Genomic DNA, 24390 nt, shown 5'->3' with positions numbered 1-24390 from the left:
CAACTGCTATGGATGATTTATAAAAAAAAATACATTTATAAAAAACAAAAGTCTTTACATCTACTTACAACATTAGAGTTTCATATATACTCAGGACTCAGATTCAGAACAAAATTTAACTGCAACCTGACCAGGACCGCTGGGTGACTGGACTGAGAAATGCACGTTAATTTTCCCATTGTGACCATTGTGCTTGATTTGCAATGAAACAGTGGCCATAATGAAGAGTAGTAAAGTAAAACGCTACTACGACACCAAGCATGCTTGTTTTGAACAAAACTATCCTAAAACACGGAGATAAGAACCACAAAACTGAACCAGTTGAAGTCATGATGTCAAGACGCAAGCAGAATAATTATAAAATCAAACCTTTTTAAAAATGAATGTAGTGAAGAACTGACTAATGAACACTTACACAAGTTTCTCCACCGGGACATCCACTGCATCCTTTTTATTCTCAAGTTTGAGGATGTGGTTACATAACAAAGGTGTTATGTCTCCCAATAATACAGAAATGCTTTCATGTACAAAGTTCTGGAGTTTTTGTACTGAAATATCATCATGAAATGCTCACTTACAGGACCTTTGATGTGGTGGAAATGTATTAAGTTATATGCTGCTTATAAACACTGAAATGGGGGAGGAAATGGGGTTTCAAATACCCCTTCTTTTCTTTATTTGTATACTTTTTCCACATTTCTATGCTTATTTCCCTGGTCAGTTTATTACTCCATCCATACATCCATCCTTCACTTTGCCTCAGTTCACCATTTGCTGGACTCACACACACACAGTTCTACCTTTGTTCTTACTCCTTCCTTTTTATGTTTTTTGGTCCTCCCCCCATCCCTACTCTTTTCCTTTGCAAATGTACCTCACTTATTGAACTGGACTTACCTATCTCTGAACACACACACACAGAAGGCAATACAAGAGCACACACAGAACACACTCACATTCAAAGATCCCACACAGAGCACACACTGTGCCAGTCCACTTAACCAAACCACTCTCTTCCTGAAAACGGCTGATTTGAGCCCCCGCAGCCCCTAATCATCCAATCAGGGACAGAGCAATCTCCTCCCCACTGGGCCTATCAGAGCCCTTCGTTCAGGTTCCACTGTTCCTGCGGCGATGCCAAGACAGAGTTGTGTTCAGAGCGCCCTGCCACTCATTCTGGGTAATGTTGAGAGGGGCTTTCCCCTGCTAGGACTTTGCACTTCATTTATATAGCTCTCTGTGGTGCACTGGACTGCTGTGAAAAGTGTATATTGCCGGTGTCCAAGCAAGATCACATATCTCCAATTTTGCTCCAATTTTGTTACTGCAATTGACGGTTACCATCACCTCCCAAATGCATTACAATCATACCTGTCATTAAGCAGGAGAGTGAATGTTATATATATGTTATATATGTGTTATAGTATATTTTTGTACTTGGTTTTAGAAAACATGAAAAAAAGATTGATCCTATACACATTTACAAAACACATACATTGCTTATCTCAGCCCTAACACACAGACAGACAGATAGAATAGATAGATACCAAAATGACCTCAACATCCCTTATTTATAGATATATCTGATATCTAGTTTGAATTGAAAAAGTTTGCCCTGAGTATCTAGTTATTCAGGTCAAAGTAAGAACAAATCACCTTGCAAAATTGGCAATTTTGGGTTGCTAAATGTAGTGCATGCTGGGTCATGGCTACAGCCAGTCCTTTGTGCTCTGATTGGCTTAATTAGCTTTTGAAGTAGGAAATTACCCCTTCAATGAGATTGTGTGATTCCTGAGGGTGTGAAGAGAAAGACTTAATCAAATCTAATCAGAATGGAATAATTAGGACTTTTATCTATAGCATAAAGTTTCAAATAAGAAATGCCCCAATTATGGGGCTACTGATGTATGGTGGTACGATTATGCATATAAATGAAATGGCTTTCCATGTGTGCATTTGCATTTGTGATATCTTGCATCAGTGCATTGTGTTTCTTTTTGCCTTTATGGTATCCATTAAAGAGGTATAACCTTTTTACATGAGCAGCATTGTGTGGCCAATTCAATTTTAAGATCTATTACCAACGGAAGGCTGTATAGATGCAGAAATGATGGGCTTCAATAGCTACCACTGGTTATATCTGTGTGAAAAATACAGATATCCAAAGAGGGACTGAGGGTGACAAGAGCGAGATAAATGGACAGATAGGTAGACCAAGCCAGACAAAAGGAGATGGAGCTTTGCCTTTCGGCAGAAGCAAAGTACATTGTGCGGGTGGTCCAGGGTTAGCAACCAAAAATGCCTCTTTTGTTTGGGCTGATATTGGCATCTGTTCATTTCGGTGTCATGAAAACAGCCTCTAGCACGCATCATGTGAAAGGGGTAAAAGAAAACGAGTACAGGCTTTTAGAAAAAATGGGAATGAGAAGAAGGGCAGGTGGAATTAGCTTTATATCCGTCTCTCTGACAGTGAAAAGGAACATAATTAGGGAAAAGCAATCTCCCTTCCATATCTATCTGTCTTTCTCTACCTCTACCCTCACTCAACCCTCATCTCAATCACTTTCTCTCTGCCCATCTCTGAGATGTTTTTGTCCATTTGATTCTCTCCTTTTCATGCTCCATAATGGCACATTGAGAAACCTCCATCCACCCTCATCCTCATCCTCCTCTTCTCTTCCATTATCCCCCTTTTTGTCCTCTACTCTTTCCTACTCCCCCCACCACCTCCTTCCTGCCTGCCCTGTCTCTCACTTTCCACCTCTCTCTATCTCATTGCTCCGAGTGGGCCACCATGCTGTGATCCTGGCCATTGGTAATGGCTCATGGCCTCAGCGGATGGGAGACTACAAATGTAGCACAGATGAAATATTAGGTGGTGACGGGATTGTGTAAATCAATGGCTTATGAAGGCTGACCGGGCTCTGTCATCCCCTCACACATGCACATCAGAGGCTTGGCCTGTTCTTCCTATTATCTCTCGCTCCATAGGTGACCCCCGCTTTCTCTTTGTTGGTAAATCACTCCTTCTCTGCTCTTTTTCCCTGTGTTTATCATTAGAATTTTTCTATTTTCTCTCTTGCTCCATTTATAAAAACACCCCCACACCCTCTTCTGTCTCCCTCTCAATCCGTTTCTCCCCCCTCATTGATGGGATTTGATAATGAGGGCCATGACTTGGTCCTCATTTTTACCCTCTTTTCTCTCTCTTCTTCCTCCTCCTCCTCATCCTCCTCCTCCTCTTATCTGCCTCTCTTTACAGCAGAAGGTAGATAATGGGGATCAGAGAGTGTGTGTCTCTTCCATTAAAGCCCCTGCAGGTTCATAAACCAAATCACAAATCAAACAAAAGTGCAGAGCTGGAGCAGGAAGGACTCCAGATTACAGCAGCCAAGTCTCCAAACAGTGTTCCGTAATGTCTCTGTGAAATTAGTGAGGGAACCATCAAAACGACATTTAAAAATAACTATAAGGGCTCACAAAAGGCTCTAATGTGGCTGCTGGAGTAATTTGCAGAGGTTGCACATTTGCAGACATAATAACCATGAATGTAAGCAAAAGTCAGCAAACAAGAATGCATGAAGCCTGCGTGCACTTTCCAAATATGGTTTCATTTAGCTCAACAGCAGCTCATGATGCTGTCAGACTCACTATTGTTGATTAATGGACATTATTTTTTCTGTCCTTAATATTTCTGACAGTCTCAGAATACCCATTTCTACTTTCAAAACCTTTTCTCACTTCCTCCTTTGATTCCATCTTGTTCTCTTTCCTGTTTCCCTTTATTTCTTATCTTTTTATTTTCTGTCTCTTCACTCAATCTTTCTCTAAAAACATCCACTGAAAAAGAAAAACATGTAGTAGAGTTCATTTGATCCCTACATTAAGATCAATATCTTCAGTGCAAACCTTTAGACCAGGAATTGCAAACCATCTGGCAACCAACTGATGAGCTCTTCCCCTCCACTTAAATGAGAGCTAATCAATGGGAAGAGTCTTGGCTCTCTCATTGCACATGACCACCCTTGCTGCAGGCTCTTCAGCAGGGCTGTAGTGGAGGGTAAAGGTATGTAATCACTGTTTACCTAGCTCTCAGGTTCCAAAATAGTTTTTAACCCCCCTGAGCATTTATACATACTTTCCATAGCTTTACACCTGTTAGTTCGGTTTTTAATGTATGTATTTAATATATGTATGAATTCAGCCTTTGCAGCAATGATAAGAGCAACTGAAGAATGGAACGGTTCATCCACTCTTTTATTTACCAATACAGACCTGCTATCCAGGAATTCATGGAAGACAAAATATGAGAGGTGTCCTCTAAAACCAATAATTTAGCAATTAGTTTGGATGCCATAGTCCACCCAAGTTCAAGTTGGAGATGAATTACTGGTTAATTAACGATGAAAGAATTATGAATTGTAAATTATTTCTGTCTTTGTTCTGCTTGTCTGTGGAAACCATGCACCCATGGTTAATTATCCAGTGGACTATGCTGTGCATAATAAAGTAATTGTGGAAATCAGAGCTGGACTGGGACAAAAAAAATCAGTCCTTTTGGCCCAGATCGGCCCCCACAGTCAATTGAATACCACCCACCAGTACATTATTCGTATGGTCCCTTTTAATATGTGTACTCTACCATTTCCCCAAACAACAACAAAGCTCAGTAGTAAGTGCCATGGACAAGTGGACCAGTGTACTCACTCACTCTTGACTGATTCCCTGGTGATCAGAGGTGGCTAGGTATGCGCACTGATGCTCACGCACCTACCACATGAACCTGCATGTTTACTGGACAGCAGCACCAAAACATTGACTGTATATGAAGTGGACGACATGACAGCTCCCCAAAAGTGAGGACAAAATATGCTGCCCTCACTTTATGGGCCGGTCATTAGCAATATGTATATATTTTTTTATTTTCAAAATTTAAAATTAAAATTAAATATGCCCCAAGGTGCCCAGCGGGAAAATGCCCAGTATGCCAGACTACCAGTCCAACCCTGGTGGAAATACATACATTGGCTTCATCATTAGAGTTCCTGTCTGTCAATACTTTAATGCAGATACATGTTCTGAGACAGTAGTAGTTCAGACATTTTTAAAACAAACCAGACGGTGTAAAATTACTGTCTGTTTGGATTGTCAGATACAGCATACTTTAGTGTGAAGTGTTTGTTTACTTGTGTGATATTAGCGCTAAAGTGAGGTGCTAATTTACTGTAAATGCAAACAACACTTTCTACCGCTGGTTTACAGTTAGAGCTTGACACTGGCACACAGTGTCTGTATGTGCGTGTGTGTGTGTGCGTGTGTGTGTGTGTGTGTGCGTGTGTGTGCGGGTGTGTTTGTGTTATGCCCAAATCCACTTTTCCAAATTACAATCAATATGTTCTTATCCAACACTCCAGCACAAATTTAACAAACTACTATAGATGTAACAATGAAATGTCATTGTACAAAAATAAATTTGACTGAGGCATTCTCAAATGTCACCATACATTTGTAGCAGTATTCTGTTTTTGAATCAGACTAAATAACCTCAATGCTTTGTGTAGATAATCAGCCTGTGGTTCCCTGCATTTGTGAAAAATGTTGCACTTTAGGCAATTCACAAAATTCCAGGCACAGGTAATTATTGATTGCCTGGAAATGTCAAGAAAAGGCTATTATGATTGCATCAGATGCTTCAGCAAAACACAAAGAGCCTGTGGTCAAATTTTCAAAATGCAGATTTGCTTTTTTTTAGATTCCCCAGGCATTTCCTAGACATCTATTTTGCCTGAAATATTCAAAAAGAAGTTAGTCATAATGAAGACATACTGAGGAGGACTGCCCGTTACTCTTGTAGTTCATAATATAGTATGTCTCATCACTCATGTATTAAAAGCCTCTGATTACTAACCTTTAACACCTAAGACAAACATTCTTGTTTTTGACTTTATGACTGGGTTACAGTTATATCCAATGAAAAGTTTTGAAAGGGTTAAATTAGCTCAAAAGGTGGGGAAATTATATTAAACATAGAAGAACATCTTTCTGTTTTTGTGAAAAAATGAAAACCACTGCAAGTGGAGTCATAAGGTTGGGAGTTGTTTAAGGCAGGGCTGGGACGTCTTACGGACACAGAAGTTTTGTATGTAATGATGCTTCCTAACCGCTCTTTGTGTGATGGGCTCCACATGAGATTGTGAAAGGAGCATGGAAATTATTTTAGTGGTGGATATGTTTGTTGTTGATGATCCGTGAAGCTCCCTGCTGGTCAGGATACCTTGTGTTCAATCTTACATTGGCTGGATACAACTGAACCAATACTGAATACACTTTGTGCTTTGTGTTTTTTTTTTTTTTGCAACTTGTTTTTTATTGGGTGCAACATTTTCACCGTACATTCCAGATATTACATCAATTTTTCTTCTGAATGGAACATGTTCTTTTTCTCCTCTCTCTCAACTCTGCCTCACTGCACCAACATTTTGCACTCATTTGTCACATCATTAATCAGCCTGTCTGTGTTTAGGCTACGCATTATTACTGTATATACAACTATCAGCATCACAGTGTGCACCCACGTTGTCTAGACACACAGACTGAAACAGGTGATGGCATGAAGTCATATTCTAAGAAAATGAGCAGAAACACAAAAATAGATAATTGATCTATCCATCTTGCATTAATGGGATATTAATAACCAATAATAACCATTGCTATGTAATTTTTCACTTTAATGGCTAGCTTTTGGATCCAGCAACTCAACTCAACTCAAATGTATTTATAAAGCACATTTAAAAACAACAACAATTGACCAAAAGGCTGTACAATCAAAATAACCAGCTATAAACACAATAAAAACATAAAAACCAGTTTACAGCAAAAAGACAAAGCAATGCAACTCTCATTCTGAGTTAAAAGCCAAAGAATAAAGATGTGTTTTAAGATGGGATTTAAAAACAGGCAATATGGGAGCCACTCAAAGGACAACACAGTCAGACAGCTTGCTCTACGCATGTCAAAGTTCAACTCAACACAAAAGATTTGGACAGATTTACTTCCCCTCTGCAAGCAAATCAACTGACCACTGAAATTAAGAGATTTTGCCACAAAATTTTACTATTTTAAATGCATGGCAAAAGTTCAACAGAGGAAGATCTGTCCTTTCCTGTTCTGCCCTCAATCTTTTGTGGGTGAATTTCTGCTATTTCTCTCCGCTCTGATCTTCTCTGTCACTTCTGCTTTCCCACATTGAAAAACAATCATCTTTCTACCCTTGTTCCTCAACTAAACCAGTCCCTTGATGCTGTTCTTTAAAAAACAACCAAGATCCTGTCTGTCAGACCTATGTTGTGCAACCAACCACCTCCCCATCACCACAGTGATCTTCAGGATCTTTCCTGATTCAGTTGAGAGTTTTTATCTTCCTCCTTCTGGCTTTACTCTAACACCACCAGCGTCTAGACTCTGGGGTATACTGTCCTGTCTCCTATCTTCATGGGTATACACATAATAAAGATGCTTTACATGGTTGGGGTCTGATTGCCAAAGTCTTCTTCTGTTGCTAAACTCAATAGATATTGTTATACACTTCTTATTAATCTCTCCAGTCCACATCAAAACACTTAACTGTATGTATCACTCACTGGCTTTTGAGTGACTGTACTGTGCATCATTAAAGCAACACTATTACATTTGTTCTTGAGTTGGGATTTTGCAGTTGAGAGTTCAGACAAACATGTTTCATCATGCAGATCATCATTAGAGTCATTGTGATCACAGTCAGACAGATGTAGCCATTTTATGACATGCAGTTTTTGCATGCTTGTTCCACTGTTGCTGTGCTGTTACAGTCCCAGGAGGATGTACAATCAGAGGCTCTCTCACACTGACAAAAGGTACAGAGTTGTACCTTTGTTTTCAGAGGAAATTAATCTTCATATCAGTAGTCATTCTGTTTGAAAGTATGATGAAAACATGCAGTTTTAATGTAATAACCCTGTCTTTCACACACACACACACACTTCATCTCTCCTATGCACCTGCCCATTTTGTCTGTCTACAGTATCTCTCTCATTTTCTTTCTCCCTCTTCCCATCTCTGTCTTCCTCTTTGTCTGTCATTCTCTCCTCTTTCCCTCCCTCCCTTCCTGTCCCCAGTGTTCATTGCCACATTGAGTTTTCACAGGAATTTGAGCATGAATCTTTAATTAGCAACAGCTGCTGTTCTTGTGTGCGTGTGTTCATGTGTGTGTTTATGCGTGTGTGTTTCTGGTGGATGCTAACTATTCTCGCGGGCTCACTGTCACCTCAATCACACTTTCACATACCAAACAGCCTGCCAAACAGCATAGACACACACACACACACACACACACAAATAGCACACATGTGTATACACATGCAAACTTTAGCATCCAAATCCACATATATATGCACACCCACACTCGAATGCACATGACACTTGCATCCATCAATCACCACACATGCACAAACACTTTGTCTATGTATATTTTTCAGCCTCCTTGGCCCTCTTCCTTTCTGTCCTTTTCATCTCTTCCCCTTGTTCCCTCTTTCTCTCTCTTTGTCCTCATTTGCTCAGCTGTTAGCTATGAATTATGTATTATATCCTTATGGAGTGAGAAAAGTTAGCTCGGGGCTATCATTCCCCACTTAACGATCATTAGTTGTGTCTTTGCACCAATTACAGCTTGATGGCAAATCAGGTCCTTTTTGTAGACATCCAACTCCTGCATAATGCAGCTCATTGCACCTGTTACTGTTGCAGATTTTGTTGTTCTACTGAAAACAGTATCTAAAACTGAGCAGTAGTTTCTGATTTCAAACCAAATTACCCCTGATGATATAAGGGCATTCTGGTATTGCTGTTTGGGCTGGGTCCACACTTCAGTTTCTGTGATCCAGACCAAGAACACAAAAATTCTCTGTAGTTAAAGGCAAGGATGTAAACTTTATACTCCAACCAAGTGGAAACCAATTAAAACATTACTGATGCCCCTTAATTCTTCTCAATTTGAGGTCCATACTGACAATCCAAGGACAGTAAACATACACACATATGGGCAAACAGCTGACTCTGTGTTTTCTGTGACCTGTCCTCCGTCATCAGTACATCAACTGTTTTTCTGGCTCATAACACCAAGTCATGCTGCATTTCCCAGAGCAGATATTCAAGGCCTTATTTGTCTTCTCTGGCAGTCATGTGCACAAACAAAAATTACAACTGAACTTCATCAGTCATAAATAGCAACAGAATAAAGGAACCTGCTGGGGGATATGGTCGCCATGATCAGCATACAAATTGGGTGAATTTGTTTGGTTTGGATCAGTTTTTACAAATTTCAGCAGTCCACCACTTTGGTCCAGACTAAAATACCTTCACCATCATACAGGACAACTGATGGATTGCCATGACATGGTGATCCTCTGACTTTTTATAGTGCCATAATCAGATCAAGATTTTAAAGAGGGACTTAACACAAGGCTGAAAATCAGTGTTATGAAAGTTTCAAGCCTGTTTCATCTCTGACCACACCCAACCGTGATGTCATGGGCTCCTGGAGTATACCTGTACATCACTGCAGCAAGTTGAGAAGTTAAACCACTAGATGTCAGCAAAAACAATATTCTCAGGGGGTGTTAAGTTACTCTTTAGTTTTTGATTTATGACTTAATACCTGTAAAACAAATCACATTCCCATCAGCCTCAGCTGCACTTTGTGTTTGGTGCTAATTAGCAAATGTTAACATGCTAAACTAAGAAGGCAACCATTACCTGCTAAACATCAGCATGTCAGCATTGACACTGTACTCATGTTAGCATGCTGTCTTTAGTATTTCATTCAAAGCTTTTGAAGTCTAGTTAACTCATACGTGGTACATATCACATCATCTTGTGGTTGGTTTATTTTTTTTCACTTGAAAGTAAGCTGCGAGCAATCCTTTCACGTGCCTCTAAAAATGAAAGGGTGATTCAAACAAAGACTGGCATCTGTGATCATTGCTGGACATTAGGGGTGGACGATACCACAAATCACTGTCATCGATATCGATACTTTTGATTATTAAAAGTGGCTTATCCATTTTTATGTAGAGGATAGCAGTGTGTCATGATTTATGAGGTGACTGCATCATCAATAGGCTAAATCTGAATGCATTTTCATGACCACTAAATGATTTGCCAAAGGTTAGCAATCATTGCCACCTGTAAGACCAGGGTTTGATTCCCAACTGAAGCATGTGGTATAGTTTTTTCCATCCCATTAAAATAATCAATTTAGGTAACAAGTTTCAGTGGGCTGAATATATCATTTGAATGTATAGTCTATATTTAACCAGTCTGCTAAAGTAACAGCTAATGATGACCAATTACACTTTGAAAATGTAACATTAACCCATGCTGATACTGTATACCTAGATATTCCTTGCTCTCTGAAAAGACTCGCTGTCTCTGTGTCGGGGGTCTGTCTGAGGCATTTCCCTCCTCCTCCCTTCTTTTCTGTTGCAGCTCAGAGTTCTCTTTCTTGTGGTTTTCATGTGTTTAATGTGTTCATTGACAGCTGTAATATAGCTCCACATGATGCTCCTCTTTTGTTCAGCTATCGCTGCATTCATTTGTCACATTGGTGCCGGTAGTCAGGTTGCAAGTCGCGGTGTGCTACATGAGCCACGTATGTTCATTGTTTGAGTGTACACATGACACAACAACAGCAGTGGAGAAGCAAAGAGTGCATGCACTAAGATGTATTCACTGTTCATGACAACAAAACGCTTTGAAACTTGTATCGATCCTATTGACGCTAGAATTGATCTTCAAAAACAAAACATAGTATCTGTAGTATCGATATTTTGGGATCGATACACCCACTGGTCCCTACTGGACATACTGCATACAACCAGTGCTGAGTCTCACCCTTTGAAGTCTGTCAGGACCAGGTTTAAACCAACCTCATGAGAGGTAGACATCTATAACACCAAGCACCTCTATGATCACGTGTTTGTGTCTTATGGAATAAGAATAAATCTCAAAATGAGGTAGAAATCACCTGTCCTACTAACATTTCATATTGACATTAATAGATTGGGATCTATATTTGGCTGTGGCCAGGATGAAACCTTTAAACCAGTGATAATTTAGTTGGTCTCTATAACTGCTATACCATCTTTCTCTCCTCTCCTCTCCTCTCCTCCCCTCCTCTCTCCTTTCCTCTCCTCTCCTCTTCAAGGATCTTTTTCTTCTTCACCAGACAGCCGTCTTGCCAGCACTGGATTTTATTTTGCTGACTTCAAGGCAATTTGCAGGATAAATGTCATCCTTTCCATTATGCTAACATCGACGCCCTACTTGCATTACTCTGCACACACACACATTCACAAACACACTGAGTTTGTGAGAGTCTGTTCCCTGTTAGCACCCTAGCCAGATGTACAGTACAGTGGGTGTCATTGTGGTACCATGGTAACGAAACATAAACCGAGACTCAGGTCTTGCCTGTACTATTGACATATACTGCAGCAGTCCCTCTGTTCTCTGCTGGTCACACAGTAGCAGTTGCAACCAATTATTTTTCAAATCACAGAAGACAACATTGCCCTGTAATTCATCATAATACCAGTGGCATTTTTGATGCGACCATCTTTTATTTTTCAGGGTAATTTTGGGGGTGTTGCATGCAGAGGGGAATGTACAAGGACAAACGCACTTCTGTTGTTAAATTCAAATGCCATCTTTGTATTCTATAATGATAATAATAATGATAATAATAATAACAATAGCATTATTTGTAGAGCACCTTTCATACAAAAAATTCAGCCTGAAGTGCTTTACAACAAAATAAATTACATGAACTAAGTGCTTCACATCAAAAAAAGACATGAAATGAAGATAAAAACATATAAATGTACATAAGATGGAAAATAAAACCCACTTGATAAAATTACTAAACATAAGATAAAATAAAGTGAAAATACAACACAGTGGTGGTAATTTGAGAATGGATCAGTGAAAACGCAGAAGGTATTTCGCCATGTGTAAATCAGTGTGTAGGTCTAGACACAGACTCACCATCGGCCTTGATTAACCGAAATAAGCCTCTTTCAGCTTACCCTACACTGTAAAAAAAAAATCGTAAAAAAATCGTAAAAAGTTTGGCAGCAAAAGTTGCCAAACACTTACCATCAAATGACAGTAAAAAACCCATTAGTTATTCTACAGAGATTTATTTTAAAAGTACGGCAGATATTTACTTTGGACATTGTCTACATACAAACAGCTTAGTGACAATGAATTGTTAATGTAGCCTTGTTTAATGTTTTTGTTTGTTTCTTTGTTTTGAATTGAATTGCAAATATCCACAAACATGATACAGATGAGCCCTCCACCCACCCAACTTGTTTTTCAGAAATTGATCTTTTTCAATAATGCAAGTTGAAATCTTTGACATACAATATTTTTTTTGTTTCCTAAATAATTTTATTTATGTGGGATACAGAGTATACTTACATACAGTCCGTTACTGTATGCTTTACATGGTTTTTCTTCCATTTTTAAGCTTTGCCTGCGGGATTACCTCCCAGCCACCAAGAACAAAGAAAAGTGGACAGATCAGTAAATTAGAAAAAGGAAATTGTAATAGATTATTTTTTTGAATAAAAAAACATAAAAAAGCAAGGGCACAGGTCAAAGAATAACCATCATCACCATTGTCATAATTGTTGTTTAAAAGCAACAAAAAAAAATTTGAAATTCACTGTTGTCATTTTAGTATTATGTTCCCTTACTGAGAGTTGCTTAACTTTTTCATGTTTTTGACTTTTTTCGCTTTTGCATTTCTATACAGATTTTGAAGTCTCTTTTTGTTGATGCAATTTTTGTATTTTTGTGTGTGAATTGCATTTAAACATCTTAGTCTGTAGTTTTGTGTGTTGTCTGCAAATGCTTAATCTTCTCTAATCATCTCTTGTCTCTTCTCCCTCTGTGTGAATGGTATCCTTGAGGTTTGCCCCTTGTGCATGTGTATAGTTTGTCCTCTTTCCACGTCTCCATGCTGCAGAGGAGGTTTTGCAGTTAATGCCATGCCAGCTCTTTCTGAGGTTTCTCCCTTTTTCCCCCCGTTAAAGGGAAGTTCTTTTGAAGTTTTTTTCTTATTTGAATGGAAAGTCTAAATTGTTTGTAATCTGAGACAAATTTGTGATTTTTAGCTATAATATCTTAAAATTGACTTTAAAGTTATAATTAAATCTTGTGGACATACAATGCTTGCTGGTAATAAGTGTAGTGTATTTTATTTTATTTGTGATCAATAAATTTCATCCTAATGTAATTCCTCAGACTGTTTTTTACCTTCTTTTTTCTTTCCTTTCCATCTGACAAAATACACTCTCTGCTAACTTGACAAAATAACTGAATTGTGCGGCTCTTCTAGACTTTTAAATGTTTGGACCAAGTGGATCAAATTCTGATAGTGAAATGACTCATTTTGCAAAAAAAAAGTATCAACAGTAGCAACAGAGTAGTCTGCGGTGGAGCCTATGTAAGCAAGTGTCGACCATATTTTTGTAATTACTTTCATTGCCAGAAGGGGGAGACAAAAGTCCCGCAGTTTGGCTTTAACTGTACGAATACATATTTTTGAAGGCATATCAACTGTGTACAATCTGTAACAATTATTGCATTGATTGATCCAACTACACTTAGAAGAGCCCTTGCTTGTGGGTTGTCTCGTTGAACTGTGGAGTGTTTGAGGCCATGCAGTGAGGGTTCATGTTCAGGCTAGTTGAAAGGCTTCTACAGTGCTTAAACAGGCATGGTTGGTCCTACCTTTCTCAGTACTGCTGTTAACCCTTCTTCAAATAACTGCCAAGCTAAATACAAGTCCTACTCTATTTCTAGGAGTTGGCAGACCACTATACCAACATCTATGATTTATTCATGTCTACATAATTACAAACAGGAAAGGGATATAATTATCAATTATATTATATTATTAAGAAATCTTTCAGTCTCAATAACCAGGATGGAACATAGGATACAACAAACACACATTTTATCACTATTTGATTTTGATATGTAGCCCCAACACCAATATGCTGTGCATCAAGACCTAAATACAATAGCTCCCTTTAGCCTCAAATAGCCTATAAGTGGCAGGTTCTGAAGAATGATGGCAGATGACAGATATATTGGATAGTTGCTTGTAATTACTGTCAAATACTGTACATATACAGTAAGTCTCATACATTAATTGGAAAAGTCTGTAGATATATTGGATAGTTGCTTGTAATTACATTCAAATAATGTTTATATAAAGTAATGATGATTAAAATTATGTTTTTGTAAGCCATTTTCGCATGATCCTAATTGTTTGTACACTATAAAACCAATATTTACCAGGAATTTACTGTAATGAGCGTTAAAGGAGGATAATTTGAATATAATTTTACATTATTTTTTTGTGTTTTACATCCAGACATCCATGCTTTGATGGGGCAGTCTTAAGGATAAATTGGATAAATCTATGAATTTACAAAAGAATACTAATTATAAAGTATAAGTATAAAACAAGCCTTTATTTAAATTAGGTAATTTTAAGGTATTTCTTCAATGTTTTTAATTTTTTGTGCAGATTTATACATTTGTTTAACATTCTAGCAATATTTTATAATTTTTTTATTTTTATTTTACAACAGTTGGACTGTAAAAATGCAGATAATGTCTACAGTAAATATCTATTTTTATTTTTTTTTTAATTCTCAAAAAAGGCTTTTTTACTGTTATTTGATGTAATTTAACATTCAAGACTATTAAGTAATTGAATAATCCTGTTAAAAAAACTATAATATTCCATTATATTAATTTACAGATTACAGCCTTTATTTTATGGTGAATATTTTTAATAAAAATAATTTACTGTGTCTTTATGGCATTTACACTTAATGTAGAGAAAACAAAAAAAACCTGTAAAATAATACAGTAAATTTCTGTGAAATAACTTCTTTTACAGTGCAGAACATCTTCCTGCATGAATGATATACTGTACAGTACTATATGCTGTTATATATTCTATTATATATAGTATTATCCTGCTAGCATTTCTCTGTGTATCCACAGTGTCCTCACTTACAGGCACATAGGCATAGAGGCTCATTTCATACCCAGCCTGGCACTCCTCCCTACTATGCACCTTCTCCCATGTCCTCTTAAGGTCCCTTATGGCAGAGGGAAGGAGAGATGACAGAAAGATGGAAGAAGGTGTAGCATTACAAAGGAGAATTTGATGCAGAGGCTGTTAAAGAAGTGAGGGATAAGAGAGTTTAATGAGTGGAAAGACATTTTTTGAAGGAGAAAAGTGAGATTATTGAGGGTGACAAAGTGTAATGATCACAACAGGACTTTCTCAAAGTGATGAGGGATAAAGATGAAGAGGTGTAAGGCTGGGAGAAAAGAGTGGAAGAAGAAAAGAGGGGAAAAGAGGAGGAGGAGGTGGTAGTGGTGAGAAAGAAGATCCAAAATAGTTTGAAAGGTCATAGTGAGGCTATTCTCTCCAAAGACAAATGGGGACACACACTCTTCAGAGGAAATGACCTGATACTTAAATAACACACACAGTCTTTCTTTTCTTTGTCAAAGCTTGGGTTTCCATCAGGCTTTGAGCATGTGATCATTTCTCTGCTCAAGGAAGTTTTTAAAAGTCTTTTATCTTAAAGTTTACATCTTATCTTTTCACTCCTGTTTTATTTGTCTGCTTTCTACTATCGCACTTTTCTTTCTGTAAGGGTTTATTTTACCAGGGATGAACACCACACCAAGAGGAAATTCACCTCTGAAAGGGGACGGCAACAGAATAATATTTAATAAGTTATAAACTTAGATTAGATTGGCAGAGAGAGTTTAGCATGAAGATAAAAAGGGCAGTGAACTAGAGAGTTGAAGAAAAACAGATAAAGGATCACCAGTTGCCAGCTACAAAACCTCTTTTGTTCTCTTTAGGAGTATGCACAGGTCATGTGTTTGTGTGTGTGTGTGTGTGTGTGTGTGTGTGTGTGTGTGTGTTCATGTCAAGCCCCTCATACTCATCCAAGGTCAAAGTGGGGTCTCCTTAGTTAAAATCCTTATTCCTGTCTCCTAGAAATTAGATTATATATATTATATATACAACTAATTTGCAACAGCAAATAAGTTTTCGAGGAAATGTAATGCTATGTGAATTATGTTTTTTATCAATTTAATGAGTTGGTTTGGTTTAATTGGTAATTAACATCTCTGGCAAGTGCAAAATGTGAATACTGAACATATTAGTGAAATGAAAAGTATAATATCATTAGTATCATTTATTCAACTTTTTATAGTTATGATGAGGAATTCATACTTACTGTAGGGTTATGGAAAGATTGTCTTGGTTTAGTACAAAAAAAAAATCATTGATATTTAACTGAAAACACAATCTTTCCCCAAACTTAACCAAAGTACTTTTTTTTGCCTAAAACTAACCTCACTTGGGACCCAGAATGGCAACCTTGGTCTTTCTTTTGACCAATATTTAGGTTTATGACCAGATACCTGCAAAATTAATGACATCAACTTCAGCTGTACTTTGTGTCAAGTGCTAATTAGCAAATATTAGCATGCTAACATGGTAAATTAAGATGAACATGATAAACACCTGCCTGTTAACTTTGACATTTTGAGAATGTGAATATGCTGATGTTTGCATTTACTAAGTACAACAGCTAAATACCACTGTGTCTGATACAGTCTCACAGAGCCAGGGTTGCCAAGTTTTTACTTGAGCTTGGAGTGAGATTTATACTCCCTCAGAGAAGAAATTGTAATTTAAAACTAATTTCCTGCATTTCTACACCACCTAACCTCTTGGATTAAGTCAAGCAACAGTCACATGCACTAGACTGGATTAGTTAGAATAGAATAAGTATAATATAGAATAGAATATGAAAAGCAAGAATGCATCAAGAACAGTATAACTGGGTGGATCAGGACAGGAAATAATTATTAGAAGAATGGGTATTTTATATATAAAATTATATTCATGAAAACATTACGTAGCCTAAAATGGTAGTAGGTTGCAGGCTACTAGGCCATCTTCAAGGTCAAACAAAGACAAACAATTTATGAAAAATGAAATAGCCTTACTAGACATCACAATATGATTTGGATAATTAAACCTGAGGGTTGCTATTCTCAATGTTCACCAGGCCATCTTCAAAGTCTAACAATTGCAACATAGTACAAACAATTTGGATAAATGAAATGGCCTCACAACTAACCTAAAAACCTATTATTGAGAATCACGGGAAAGTTTCAGGGCAACAGAGACAAAGTATCCCCGTAACCATAGTAACTCGCTCTCCACTGACCACTGACTGAGATTACTCTGAGCAGCATGCATGGGAATAAATTACAATATAATAGATTTGTGTATATTTCTCATTTTCCCCCTGATGAATAACTCACAGTGCTGCTGTTGCGCTGTGCTGCTCTGTCTTGTCTGTCCGTGCGCTGTCAGTGTCCTCTTTTCACACTGCGACATTACCAGCTATGAATATGTTTTTCACTGCATGAGAAAATGGATGCATAGCGTGAGAGCGTGTGAAAAGAGTCTCACCGTCAATACGTGACACAAGTATGGCCGTAGGCTCTTAGGCCCCAAATAGGCTCCACACAAATACAAGAACACAGGTATGACGGCATATCTCTGCCAAAAACCTGCAGGTGCAAATGAGATCCACTGGTGAATGTAGAGGAGTTGCATGTGGAGTCACAGCACTCGCAAAAATATCCCTAATTATAATTGGTTTAGCGGGTCCGCCATCTTGGACAGCTAGGTACGGCAACACCACTCGGACTACATAGACCAGTTCTACATGAAAAGTGCCCTGAGATAACTTCTGTTGTGATTTGGTGCTATTTAAATAAAACTGACTTGACTTGACTTGACTCAAATGTATGCAAACTCTTACACAGAGCAATGTACTTGTTTGTCTGAGCTCTATCTTTTGTTTCTTCCATTGTTAACATTAATTTGATCAAACACTGTTTAAGTTTGTTTGTTTTTCAACTTATATCCTGTGGTTGTTTTTATATTGTTTATTTTGGTAAAATGTCAGTGTAGGCAAAGATATTGAACACATTGAGATAAAACAGAAATATTATTTCAACAAGCACAGGCTTACCTCTTTGAACTTTTCAACTGTTTTCAGCATTTTAATTGTATCGTACGACATTTTTTACAGCGTATGAATTATTACATGAAATTTTTGCTTCATGTTCATGATACTGACAATGCCTTTATACCTATTGTAATGGCCTTTGCTCAACCATTCTCTGTGTGTGTCGCCTGTGAACCTATTGATGATTCTCATCCAATTGTATTTAGGTATACAATGACGACTGGGTCCACCCACTTACTGCCAAAAAGAAAAAGCACTCCCAAGCAAGCAAGGGAAAGTTTTCCAGTTAAAGTCTGGTTAGATTTAGTCTGGTTAGATTTAGGCACTGTATGCAAGTAAAAAGTAAAGTAAATGCAATGACGTGTGAAAATCAGTGTCAGTGATGTTTAAAAGTGTATGAATGTGATGACTAATGTGAGGCACGTGTTGTCAGTGTAAAACAAAACCAAAAGGGTAACACGAGAGCAAACAAGGCTTGGTGAGTTGGGAAGAGATCATTGGGATGGAATCAGGGCAGACAGGCTTAAATAAGTTCTGGGACACTGGCCAGGTGTTCACAGGTTAGCGCTCAATGGCACCTCGGCTCCACCCATCCAAGGGCCTGCAACACACAAACATACAGCACAGGACCAAAGGGAGAGAGACTGGAGCCGTCACAGCACAAAAACCACTTGGTTGGATTTAGGGAGAGATCGTGGTTTGGGTTAAAATGATCACTTTGTTAAGTTTAGAGAAACATGTGTTGTGGGTTAAAGTTACTACTCCCTAAAGTTAGGTGACCTTTGTCGTCATGACAATGTTAACCACGGGGTTGAGGTTAGGGGATGATCGTAGTTATGCTTTTTAAAAACTATCCTGACTGGTTGGAAATGGAAAATGAACAACAGTCTCCTGTTTCCTAACGCCTCCATCCACCTCACCTCCTCAAAATAAGGAAATTTGTCAGCATACAGTATATAAACATCATCTCAACTGCACCACTGCTCTGGGTTATAATTACTACAGCTGCTAGATGGCATCTGTTACTCAAACGTCATATTTGGGTGACTGACATTACAACCTATTGTGTCATTTTTCTTGGCAGGACAGTCTCTGCGTGGAGCATATTTTAGGCTTTAGTCTTGTTTTAACCTACAAGTTAGGCCCAAAGCTCATAGTAGTCTGACACAAAAATCCTCATTATTATAGTGTTGAAATACTTTGTACATTGTCAAAATGTAAAATGTACAAGCCAAAACATCATCAATTTCAAGTTACACACTAGAACGTGAAATGTGTACAGATACAGATTTTCTACAGGATACCTATGATGTAAAATTGATGTTTAAATGATGTGTGTCCCCGTCCAGTAACAGTTGAAGGGAAAATGTCAATTTGATTTGCTTTACAGAAAACATATACTTCTGTTGCCTCTAGAAGGTTAAAGGGTCGAACTCTCAGAAACACTATTGATTGGATGGAGCATTAACATTCATGCTGATGTCTTTAAAATGCAGTGTCTGTCAGTAAAGTATATGCCACAAGGCCAGACTGAAACACGGGCTCACGGGCTTAGAATTACAATGGATGAAGGGACATTATCTATTGTAATGATCATCATCTTCTATACTCCATTTTTGAGGGCTGGTTCAATATGAAAGGGTGTTCTAACCATCCGTCCTTTCCCTCTTTCTCCCTTTTTCTTGCTTTTTTTTTTTTATCACCGCACCTTTAGGTGTGATTTAAGGAAAATGACCCTGAGCCATAATGAAGGGAAAGGAGGAGGAATGAACAGGTTATCAGAAATGTGGAGAGCTTTGAAAGGTCAGTGTGTGTGTGTGTGTGTGTGTCGGTGGCAATGCCTGAGTTTAGGTGGCGATCACACTTGAATGCCAAATAAAAGAGACTTTTCTCTTCTCTTTTCTCTTTCTCATCCTTTCAGTCTCTATACTGTACAATACCGCCACAATCCTTCTTTTACACGCTATTTCTCCCTCTCTCTCTCACAATTTCTTTTCCCTTCTCCCTCTTTTGGCCCCTGTGACCTGTTCAAACCATGGCCTGTTGAAAATTCAATTTAAGAGTGCTGTGATGTATCCCTCCAACCCTAACACCCCACCCCACACCCCCACACCCCCATTACAGGCTAAAATGTTCACTGACCAAACTCCCACCGCACACATACACATGCACACATACACACAAAACAGGGACAGCAAAAGAAGAAAAGACATGAGAGGAGGAAATTTTGGAAAAAAAGAAAGGAGCACGAAGAAGAAGGATATGATTTTGTCTGGTTTCAGGAGCACCACAGTCTCAGGCCAATCATATATTATTCATTTTCACAAGGCACACAGTAATATCTCACACTGTGGAAGCCTGGCTTCTATTTCACCAAAGTGAACAGAAGAATGGAATTTTATATGAGGAGACTATGAAAATATTGTTCCTAATAAATAGATCTGTTGGTGTTTTCCAAGCACGCTGTGGTTTTGTAGAACAGTATATGAAGTTAAATATATATTACATTATAGACTTTTTCTCACAGTCAGGGCTGAATATTATCATTTTCTAATTGTCTCTTACTATCTATTATCTTTTCTTTTGGTTACTGACTCTTGTTCTCACTCTCTCTGTCTCTTTTTTCTACAATTTCTATATATTTTTCTTCTCTTTCCATTTATATATCAATTTCCCTCCATCCTCCTTCTGTGTGAGTCAGACTTTCTCATACAGAGGGGGGGATATAGAAGAAAACCAACATAATCCCAACTCTGCAAGGGCAGACTTGAGATTGATTTACACTTTTAATCATGTCCTCATACATACATACACACAAACACACGACCTTATAGCTTGTTCTGTGGCTGCTTTTATTGAAAACATCTGTTTAAGATGGAAGAAGGGAGAGAGAAGCAAAGATAACAGGAAGAGACAGACCGGCATAAAAGCTGATAACCATGTATAATATAAAATAAAACTAAAATTACTTTTTTTTTCGCATAGAAATACTGTACTGTAAAGGAAATGTCTCTGAAACCAATGGTAAAGACTAAGAGGTAGGGACTGACAGCAAACTCTAGGGGGAGCACTTACCACAAAGCACAGAATCCCACTGAAAGGTTGTTTAGATGTCAATCTAAACCTTTAGAGGTTATACAGTTTTATGTAGTAATAATTCCTAAATTGAGGGGGGGAGGAGGTAGGAGATGTGACTTACAATAGGTCAAGAAACAGGTTTGATTTCAATGTTGCATGTGCCTCTCTCCTACGTCATCTACTGCTGCAATTTTAAAATCAAGAACAAACCACTCCTTTCCTTCCTTTTTGATTGAAGATCCATCTTTGTCATGGAAGTATTTTTACCCCTGGTTTTAGATAGACAGACGTACACTGACATGCACATGCACGCACTTTACAGCAGGCTTTGTTTAACGCTGCTGCTGTAATAGTGTTGATGTGTGTGTTTATAAAGAAAAAATGTGTGTATTATTAAAAAAAGCTGGGAAAACACACATACATTTTGTGAGGTGCTGGCTTGCAGGCAGAAGTTGGACATGTTCGGCTGTCCTGTTTTTTGTTCTGTTGTTTGATTTATATCGCTTGTTTGTGTTCTTTATTACATTTTTCAAATATATTGTTGACTGTGATTTTGTTTTAAAGAAATACAATATGTACCACATCATGTCCTATTTGTGGCAATGACATACTTCTCACATAAAAAATGTAGGGTGTATTTGAACACCCTACGTTTTTTGCTAAATATGTAAAGTAGAAAAGTAAAATATGTAAAGTAATATTGATTTTCCACAGTAATAGGTTTACTTATTTTTCTGAATTACAGCTCAATGTATATAAAAAAAAGCTCAATCTGTACTTAATTTGGTACAGCGCATGCCTGACTCACTTGAATTCACTATTAAGCCACCAGCGGCACTGTGTGACAATGTAGCGAAACACAGAAGATGTGCAGCACAATCTCCTGCGATTCCCTGTTCATATCAGGTGTTTGTAACAAAGAACAGCTTCTTAGTCATCCATGAGATCAATCATTATAACCTGTGACTGAAAAGATTGAAAATAGTAGTCAACCACTGATTGCATAACTAATTCATTAACTCATTTGACACACACAACAACAAGACAATGTGAGAGGTATTTATCAAAGACACTGGCGTTCCACAGGGACCTACTTTAGGCCCTCTGCTTTTAGTGCCATGCTTTTAGTCAACATTAGCATTCATTTTCAGTCTTGTTTCTGGCCACCTGATGAATGTAAGTCCAAAGGTCACTCTCCTTAACTGTTACCCAGCTACTCACTATCTTTGTCTGGGGCAAGTAGCATATACTGGGCATATCTGAGCAGAAAAACAACAAAAAACAACTTCCTGCTGCAGCTGGAAACGATCATACGGTGAGAGTGAACCAAAACAGAAATATTTGCAGGCCATAAAACCAAAACACTGAGCTGAAAGATATTAAAACGTAGAGCTGAGGAACATTCAGGTGATAAGTTACTGCAAACAACTCCTTTCACCCTACACATACACATTTGATCGATTGTTAATATAAAAATAGTGATTGTTGCAGCTTTAATGTTAGAAATATATTTTTTTATTTATGGGAACAAAGACATAATATATACAGCGGTAAGAATGTAGGCAAAAAATGCCAAATAAAAATATGACATTACAATGCATGCTGAGATGAGGCAAAGTTACCTTTATGCTTAACTTTGCTTTTTAGGAAAAATGTAACATGCCTGTACTGGTGCATTCAGGAGAAGCACAGTGTTGAACACATCTCTTATCAAGGAAGCGTGACTTGCTTTTTATTGTATTGATCTTCAGCAATGCACATACTGTAAACTAGAAAGGGAGCCATCCATTTGCATACAGGAGGCACACAATGACTGCTGCCATTACTAAGGCAGCTTAAGAGTTTGCAGACCTACAGTAGGTGGATAGCTTGAAGTGCGCATACATATTATTCTTCAGCTTTAGAGCATCAACACATTGCATTCTGTGTAAAATTCTTTGAACTGCTTGGGGATTAATCCAGAGCAAGAGTCTGTGTCAATCTCCACTATTATTCGCAATGATAATGTTAGGATGAATAAAGCAGGCCAAGACATTTCCAATGAGATGGCGTGTTTAACATAACAAAAGGATGTTTTTCACTGCATCTTATTCTGTTTTCTGAAAAACCTTGATTTCATTCAGGAAGTCAGTCAGTCAGTCTGCTATCATCTCTTTGTTTCATTGCCTTGTTCTTTAAGCCCCTCTAAGCCACCATCTTTTTCTTACCCTTCACAGCATACTTTCTTTCTTTCCTCCTTCCTTTCTTTCTGCCTCTCTTTCTTTGTTATACTGTATTGCCTCTTCATCTTCTGTTTTCTCATCATACTGGTTTTCTCGCTCTTCTCTGAGGATTTGCCCCAGACGGAAAACGCTTGTATGTTCAATTATTTATTTATTTGTTTCTCATTTGCATGAGGGCAGAGGGTGTGATAGTGTGTTGGTATGTGTGTGTGTGTGTGTGCTGGATAAGAGAGGTCAAAGTATAAGCATGATGTAGTTATGGGTTTGCAATTAATGAATTTACATACAGTAATGGGGAATGTTTGGCAGGCAGAATGCCGCTCCCAGATGGGAACAAGTCTGACCTCTGACAAATGGACTGATCACAGAAGCAGAGAGAGAAGGAAAGAAGGAGACTGACCTTAGCGAAAACAGAACGATCTCCCACTTAATTTCACAGACACTCATTTACAGACGTTTTCATAAGAGAGGGAACGAAAGGAAAGATATTAAATTGCTTCATGCATTGATAATATCCTATATTTTGTATTAGAAAGAGACAGGAGGGAGCCAAAGAAAGGGAGAGGGAGATCGACAGACTTAGCAATCTCTGGGCGATCTCCTTAATTTCACAGACGCTCATTTACAGGCATTTTCATAGGAGAGAGAGAGAGATTAAATTGCTTCATGCATTGAAAATGTCATATTTTTTGTAAAAGAGAGTGGAAGGAGATAGAGGGCATGAACCCACTGGTCTTTTGGTCTGCAATTCCTCTGAATCCAATTCAGCATTAGACTGCTTCCCATTCCGTCGCTCTATTCAACGGCTCACATCAAATTCTTATTGCACCGAGAAGGTGCATATAACCAACTGTATTGATTTAAAGGATAAAGCCGGTGATATTCGAAAA

Source organism: Thunnus thynnus, chromosome 11 (assembly GCF_963924715.1).
Source record: "Thunnus thynnus chromosome 11, fThuThy2.1, whole genome shotgun sequence".
NCBI lineage: Eukaryota > Metazoa > Chordata > Actinopteri > Scombriformes > Scombridae > Thunnus > Thunnus thynnus.
Note: the sequence above shows the minus strand (reverse complement) of the source record.